Genomic DNA, 8,669 nt, shown 5'->3' with positions numbered 1-8,669 from the left:
GTGGATTCAATTAAGTATTAAAGTTTAGCCCGCTGGCCCGCCAGCCCGCTCAGTTCACACTGCTAGCCCGCTACACTGTTAGCCCGCCCACTTCACACTGCTAGGATATGTATCATAACGTTTTCATGTTTAATCAGTTAAGTTTTAGAGTTTAGCCCGCTGGCCCGCCAGCCCGCCCAGTTCACACTGCTAGACCGCTAGACTGCTAGCCCGCCCAGTTCACACTGTTAGCCCGCTAGACTGCTAGCCCGCCAAGTCCACACTGTTAGACTGCTAGACGCTACACTGTTAGGCCGCCAACGTCACACTACTAGGATATGTATCATAACGTTTTCATATTTAATCAGTTAAGTTTTAGAGTTTAGCCCGCTAGCATGCTGGCCCGCCAGCTCGCCCAGTTCACACTGCTAAACAGCTAGACTGTTAGCCCACCCAGTTCACACTGTTAGCCCGCTAGACTGCTAGCCCGCCAAGTCCACACTGTTAGCCTGCTAGACTGCTAGCCCGTTTAGCTCACACTGTTAGCCCGCTAGACTGCTATCCCGCTCAATTCACACTGTTAGCCCGCTGGACTGCTAGCCCGTTAGCCCGCGTACTTCACGGCCATCACACATTCTGAAAGTTTTAGGGAAGATAATAATTTTGAATCTGTTAGCTCCCTACCGTTTTATAATTTACTTGAAAACCCTTCACATGAATCCTCCTAAATTAAACAATGTGTGATAATGATATTAATTCACATTAATTATAAGCAATATAACAAATATACAATATGTGTTTGACAAGCATTGATCGAACTAAAGAGATTGAAATGTCAGATTATTAGAAAATTAATGCATACTGAGACAATTATTTGTCTAAAATATTTTACAGTACGTTCAACCATATTAATCAGAGGTCATATGTTCTTGTTTTTCATTGATATAATTTCAAATTTACATCAAAACAACAACTGTTGCTACCAAGCACGTGGATAACTTTAAGCACTCGCTCAATTGTTGATCTAGAATTGTACCAGGTATTTTATGAAACGTACAATAAACTGCATGGTACTGCTGCCGATGCTTGATCCAAATAATGGTAATATAATCGTCGGTATGTGTTTTATGGTAAACATTTTCACAACATACTCACCGCTCAAACAAAAAACTTTCAGACTTGTTTTGAAAGAAGAACAAGTTAATCTAATTCAATGCTTTTTTCCGTACCGCAAAGATAAAAGTTTTGCTAAAGAGCTCAATATTGTTGCAGTATTTTCTTCCCAGTGTGGTGTCTCGTAGTGATCTCTTCTTTTACTATCAAAAGTAAGGAAAAACAATTGTATGCAGTTCTTGCAGTCGTTTGCATTCATATGATTTACAGTAATTCACATACTAGTTGCCTTCTTTTATTTGTTTTTACTTATCAAGATGGTTACGAATTCTAGCCGAACAAATGCTTTTTGCTCCTTTGCTTTGTACAAAATATATCACAATTTGTTATGATAGATTGATAGTATTAAAAATTGAAAATTGAAAAGTATTGAAAATTAATGTATACTGAGACAATTATTTGTCTAGACAACTGTTACAATATTTTACAGTTCGTTTAAACATATTAATCATTTGTCATATTTTCTTGTTTTTCATTTATATAAATTCAAATTTATATCAAAACAACAACTGTTGCTACCAAGCACGTGGATAACTTTAAGCACTCGCTTAATTGTTGATCTAGAATTGTACCAGGTATTTTATGATAAAAGTAAAATAAACTGCATGGTACTGCTGCCGATGCTTGATCCAAATAATGGTAATATAATCGTCGGTATGTGTTTTTGCGTTCATTGAACGCCGCCTTTCCTTGTTGATCTAGTTTAAGATACATTCACATACTAGTTGCCTTCTTTTATTTGTTTTTTTCCTATCAAGATGGTTACGAATTCTAGCCAAACAAATGCTTTTAACTCCTTTGCTTTGTACAAAATATATCACAATTTGTTATGATAGATTGATATTGTAAATTGTTATGATAAATTTGTGGTATGAAATAAGTATATTCCAAATAGTGTATTCCTGGTTTAAGACAACTGTTTACGCTCGGTACAGTCATTTTTAAATAGATTGTACTTAGATTATGACCACTATATTCACTGAAAACAATTATTTTAAATAGCTTGTTCCTGATTTAAGACAACAGGATACACTGGGTACAGTCAGTTCAAATAATTTCTGCTTGATTTAAGACCGTTTTGACAATATATTATCGGTAAATTAACTTTAACAAATAATATGATTGTAAAATGGCACAGAAAATGTACAAGGTAAATAAACGTATATTTGCTTAACATTATAACGAGTTCCCGTTCACAACAGCATCTGTTAACAATCACTAGACAAGCATATGAAACAAAATGAACTGATCAGTTATACATGTATATCAATAGATCATACGATTTCTGAAATATCCTTGAATAACTTAACAGACTTTCCTTGTTTTTGACTTAGTTTTGTGCTTAAGTATTTTATAACTATAACTACTACAATGCGTTAGTCTATAATTGTCTTATCAGTTCAATTAATGTCGGTTTTTAATGATTGACCCGAGAAAAAGTTATCCATTAAGTGGTGTATTTTTCTTCCGACAACCATTGTAAGTCCTGCTAAGTTCATGCCTGCCTTGTTGAAACATGTCTTTTGTTAAAGAAAGTATTATTACACAAAACATATTGAGAATCTTAATGGTCACACAGGCTTGAAATGCTTTATATAGGTAGAAAAGACATGTCTGTTTCATAATTTCAGTTAAGTATAACTTTTGACGTTGATCCCTTTTACCCGCCAGCCCGTCCAGTTCACAATGCTAGCCCGTTACACTGTTAGCCCGCCCACTTCACACTTCTAGGAAATGTATCATAAAGTTTCAATGTTGAATCAATTGATTTTACAGTTAAGCCCGCTGGCCCGCCAGCCCACCCAGTCCACACTGCTAGCCCGTTAAACTGTCAGCCCACCCACTTCACAATGCTAGAAAATGTATCATGATGTTTTAATATGGATTCAATTAAGTATTTAAGTTTAGCCCGCTGGCCCTCCAGCCCGCCAAGTTCACACTGCTAGCCCGCTACACTGTTAGCCCGCCCATTTCACACTGCCAGGTAATGTATCATAACGTTTTCATGTTGATTCAGTAAGTTTAAGAGTTTAGCCCGCTTGCCAGCCAGCCCGCCCAGTTCACTCTGCTAGCCAACTACACTGTCAGCCCGCCAACTTCACACTGCTAGGAAATGTTTCATAACGTTTTCATGTTGATTTAATTAAGTATTAAAGTTTATCCCGCTGGCCCGCCAGCCCGCTCAGATCACACTGCTAGCCCGCTACACTGTAAGCCCGCCCACTTCACACTGCTAGGAAATGTTTCATAACGTTTTCATGTTGATTTAATTAAGTATTAAAGTTTATCACGCTGGCCCGCCAGCGCGCTCAGTTCACACTGCTAACCCACTACACTGTTAGCCCGCCCACTTCACAATGCTAGGAAATGTATCATGAGGTTTTAATGTTTATTCAATTAAGTATTAAAGTTTGGCCCGCTAGCCTGCTGGCCCGCTCAGTTCACACTGCTAGACCGCTACACTGTTAGGCCGCCAACATCACACTACTAGGATATGTATCATAACGTTTTCATATTTAATCAGTTAAGATTTAGAGTTTAGCCCGCTAGCCCACTGGACCGCCAACTCGCCCAGTTCACACTGCTAAACCGCTAGACTGTTAGCCCACCCAGTTCACACTGTTAACCCGCTAGACTGCTAGCCCGTTTAGCTCACACTGTTAGCCTGCTAGACTGCTAGCCCGCTCAGTTCACACTGTTAGCCCGCTACACTGCTAGCCCGTTAGCCTGCGTACTTCACGGCCATCACACATTCTGAAAGTTTTAGGTAAGATAATAATTTTGAATCTTTTAGCTCCCTACCGTTTTATAATTTACTTGAAAACCCTTCACATGAATCCTCCTAAATTAAACAATGTGTGATAATATTAATTCACATTAATTATTAGCAATATAACAAATATAAAATATGTGTTTGACAAGCATTGATCGAACTAAAGAGATTGAAATGTCAGATTATTAGAAAATTAATGCATACTGAGACAATTATTTGTCTAAAATATTTTACAGTACGTTCAACCATATTAATCAGAGGTCATATGTTCTTGTTTTTCATTTATATAATTTCAAATTTACATCAAAACAACAACTGTTGCTACCAAGCACGTGGATAACTTTAAGCACTCGCTCAATTGTTGATCTAGAATTGTACCAGGTATTTTATGAAACGTACAATAAACTGCATGGTACTGCTGCCGATGCTTGATCCAAATAATGGTAATATAATCGTCGGTATGTGTTTTATGGTAAACATTTTCACAACATACTCACCGCTCAAACAAAAAACTTTCAGACTTGTTTTGAAAGAAGAACAAGTTAATCTAATTCAATGCTTTTTTCCGTACCGCAAAGATAAAAGTTTTGCTAAAGAGCTCAATATTGTTGCAGTATTTTCTTCCCAGTGTGGTGTCTCGTATTGATTTCTTCTTTTACTATCAAAAGTAAGGAAAAACTATTGTATGCAGTTCTTGCAGTCGTTTGCATTCATATGATTTACAGTAATTCACATACTAGTTGCCTTCTTTTATTTGTTTTTTCCTATCAAGATGGTTACGAATTCTAGCCGAACAAATGCTTTTAGCTCCTTTGCTTTGTACAAAATATATCACAATTTGGTATGATAGATTGTTATTGTAACGATTTCTGAAATATCCTTGAATAACTTAACAGACTTTCCTTGTTTTTGACTTAGTTTTGTGCCTAAGTATTTTATAACTATAACTACTACATTGCTTTGGTCTATAATTGTCTTATCAATTCAATTAATGTCGGTTTTTAATGATTGACCCGAGAAAAAGTTATCCATTAAGTGGTGTATTTTTCTTCCGACAACCATTGTAAGTCCTGCTAAGTTCATGCTTGCCTTGTTGAAACATGTTTTTTGTTAAAGAAAGTATTATTACACAAAACATATGGAGTATCTTAATGGTCACACAGGCTTGAAATGCTTTATATAGGTAGAAAAGACATGTCTGTTTCATAATTTCAGTTAAGTATAACTTTTGACGTTGATCCCTTTTACCCGCCAGCCCGTCCAGTTCAGAATGCTAGCCCGCTACACTGTTAGCCCGACCACTTCACACTTCTAGGAAATGTATCATAAAGTTTCAATGTTGAATCAATTGATTTTACAGTTAAGCCCGCTGGCCCGCCAGCCCACCCAGTCCACACTGCGAGCCCGTTAAACTGTCAGCCCACCCACTTCACAATGCTAGAAAATGTATCATGATGTTTTAATATGGATTCAATTAAGTATTTAAGTTTAGCCCGCTGGCCCTCCAGCCCGCCAAGTTCACACTGCTAGCCCGCTACACTGTTAGCCCGCCCATTTCACACTGCCAGGTAATGTATCATAACGTTTTCATGTTGATTCAGTAAGTTTAAGAGTTTAGCCCGCTGGCCAGCTAGCCCGCGCAGTTCACTCTGCTAGCCAACTACACTGCTAGGAAATGTTTCATAACGTTTTCATGTTGATTTAATTAAGGATTAAAGTTTATTCCGCTGGCCCGCCAGCCCGCTCAGATCACACTGCTAGCCCGCTACACTGTAAGCCCGCCCACTTCACACTGCTAGGAAATGTTTCATGAGGGTTTAATGTTGATTCAAATAGGTATTAAAGTTTGGCCCGCTGGCCCTTCAGACCGCTCAGTTCACACTGCTAACCCGCTACACTGTTAGCCCGCCCACTTCACAATGCTAGGAAATGTATCATGAGGTTTTAATGTTTATTCAATTAAGTATTAAAGTTTGGCCCGCTAGCCTGCTGGCCCGCTCAGTTCACACTGCTAGACCGCTACACTGTTAGGCTGCCAACATCACACTACTAGGATATGTATCATAACGTTTTCATATTTAATCAGTTAAGATTTAGAGTTTAGCCCGCTAGCCCACTGGACCGCCAACTCGCCCAGTTCACACTGCTAAACCGCTAGACTGATAGCCCACCCAGTTCACACTGTTAGCCCGCTAGACTGCTAGCCCGTTTAGCTCACACTGTTAGCCCGCTAGACTGCTAGCCCGCTCAGTTCACACTGTTAGCCCGCTACACTGCTAGCCCGTTAGCCTGCGTACTTCACGGCCATCACACATTCTGAAAGTTTTAGGTAAGATAATAATTTTGAATCTTTTAGCTCCCTACCGTTTTATAATTTACTTGAAAACCCTTCACATGAATCCTCCTAAATTAAACAATGTGTGATAATATTAATTCACATTAATTATTAGCAATATAACAAATATAAAATATGTGTTTGACAAGCATTGATCGAACTAAAGAGATTGAAATGTCAGATTATTAGAAAATTAATGCATACTGAGACAATTATTTGTCTAAAATATTTTACAGTACGTTCAACCATAGTAATCAGAGGTCATATGTTCTTGTTTTTCATTTATATAATTTCAAATTTACATCAAAACAACAACTGTTGCTACCAAGCACGTGGATAACTTTAAGCACTCGCTCAATTGTTGATCTAGAATTGTACCAGGTATTTTATGAAACGTACAATAAACTGCATGGTACTGCTGCCGATGCTTGATCCAAATAATGGTAATATAATCGTCGGTATGTGTTTTATGGTAAACATTTTCACAACATGTGGTGTCTCGTAGTGATTTCTTCTTTTACTCTCAAAAGTAAAAGAGTAACAATTGTATGCAGTTCTTGTAATTGTTTGCATTCATATGATTTACAGTAATTCACATACTAGTTGCCTTCTTTTATTTGTTTTTACCTATCAAGATGGTTACGAATTCTAGCCAAACAAATGCTTTTTGCTCCTTTGCTTTGTACAAAATATATCACAATTTGTTATGATAGATTGTTATTGTAAATTGTTATGATAAATTTGTGGTATGAAATAAGTATATTCCAAATAGTGTATTCCTGGTTTAAGACAACTGTTTACGCTCGGTACAGTCATTTTTAAATAGATTGTACTTAGATTAAGACCACTATATTCACTGAAAACAATTATTTTAAATAGCTTGTTCCTGATTTAAGACAACAGGATACACTGGGTACAGTCAGTTCAAATAATTTCTGCTTGATTTAAGACCGTTTTGACAATATATTATCGGTAAATTAACTTTAACAAATAATATGATTGTAAAATGGCACAGAAAATGTACAAGGTAAATAAACGTATATTTGCTTAACACATTATAACGAGTTCCCGTTCACAACAGCATCTGTTACCAATCACTAGACAAGCATATGAAACAAAATGAACTGATCAGTTATACATGTATATCAATAGATCATACGATTTCTGAAATATCCTTGAATAACTTAACAACAGACTTTCCTTGTTTTTGACTTAGTTTTGTGCCTAAGTATTTTATAACTATAACTACTACATTGCATTGGTCTATAATTGTCTTATCAATCTAATTAATGTCGGTTTTTAATGATTGACCCGAGACTAAAGTTATACATTAAGTGGTGTATTTTTCTTCCGACAAGTCCATTGTAAGTCCTGCTAAGTTCATGCTTGCCTTGTTGAAACATGTCTATTGTTAAAGAAAGTATTTTTACACAAAACATATGGAGTATTTTAATGGTCACACAGGCTTGCAATGCTTATATGGGTTGAAAAGATATGCCTGTTTCATAATTTGTTCATAATTTGAATAAACCACATTTGCACACTGCTAAAGTAACGGTACCCCCCCCGCCTCTTCATAAGTAAACGACCATTTATCGCCCTTATACGACATTGTAAATGTATTGATATAGATCTAACATTGATGCATTTAACAAGGCTCTTTTCTGTTCGTGTTAGTTCAAATATCAATGCAGTCCTGTCTTAGCGATATCTCTTATTTGTTATCTGGAATGTTTTGGTTGTAACGGATTTTTACATTTCATAACTGGCGTATTTCGGCCGGCTGTGTTTCGTCATCTTGATTTCGTGATTAACGCCCTAATTCTTATTTTGATATAGCCTATAGCTGACAATTAATCCATGTGCAATTTCTAAAAGAATGGTTGGCAAGAAAATTATACACTTTGACAAGAATATACTTGCAACTTGATCACTTAAAATGTATGAAAAAATGCATACTGAACGCCAAGTAAGAGTGAGATGTGTGAAATTGGCGCCCAGTGGAATAGCGGTGTGAAGTTGGCGGCCAGTGGCCCAGCGGATGGTGGCGTTTAGTTGGTGGCCCAGCGGCTGGCGGCGTGAAGTTAATGGCATATGGGCCCAGCGGCCAGCGGCCAAAAATTTAATTTTGCAGAAATGTTATTTAAACAATAAAACGGCTTTAATAAAGTTCTTAAGACATTTCTTTTATTAAAATGATATATAAAAAGAAAAAAATTACTTTGAGATTTTTTTATTTTATCATTTTTTGTGAAGTCAGCGGCCAGCGGTAAAAAAATTTGATGTTGCAGAAATGATATTCAAACAATAAAACGCATTTAATGAAGTTTTAAAGACTTTTCTTATTATAAAAAAGATATATAAAAAGAAAATAATCACTTTTGAGATATTTTTTTATTTAATCATTTT

The sequence above is a fragment of the Ruditapes philippinarum genome, unplaced genomic scaffold (genome assembly GCF_026571515.1).
Source record: "Ruditapes philippinarum isolate M1 unplaced genomic scaffold, ASM2657151v2 ctg6533_1_1_1_1, whole genome shotgun sequence".
Classification (NCBI taxonomy): Eukaryota; Metazoa; Mollusca; class Bivalvia; order Venerida; family Veneridae; genus Ruditapes; species Ruditapes philippinarum.
The sequence above is the reverse complement of the archived record's forward strand: the minus strand, read 5'-3'. Positions refer to the sequence as shown.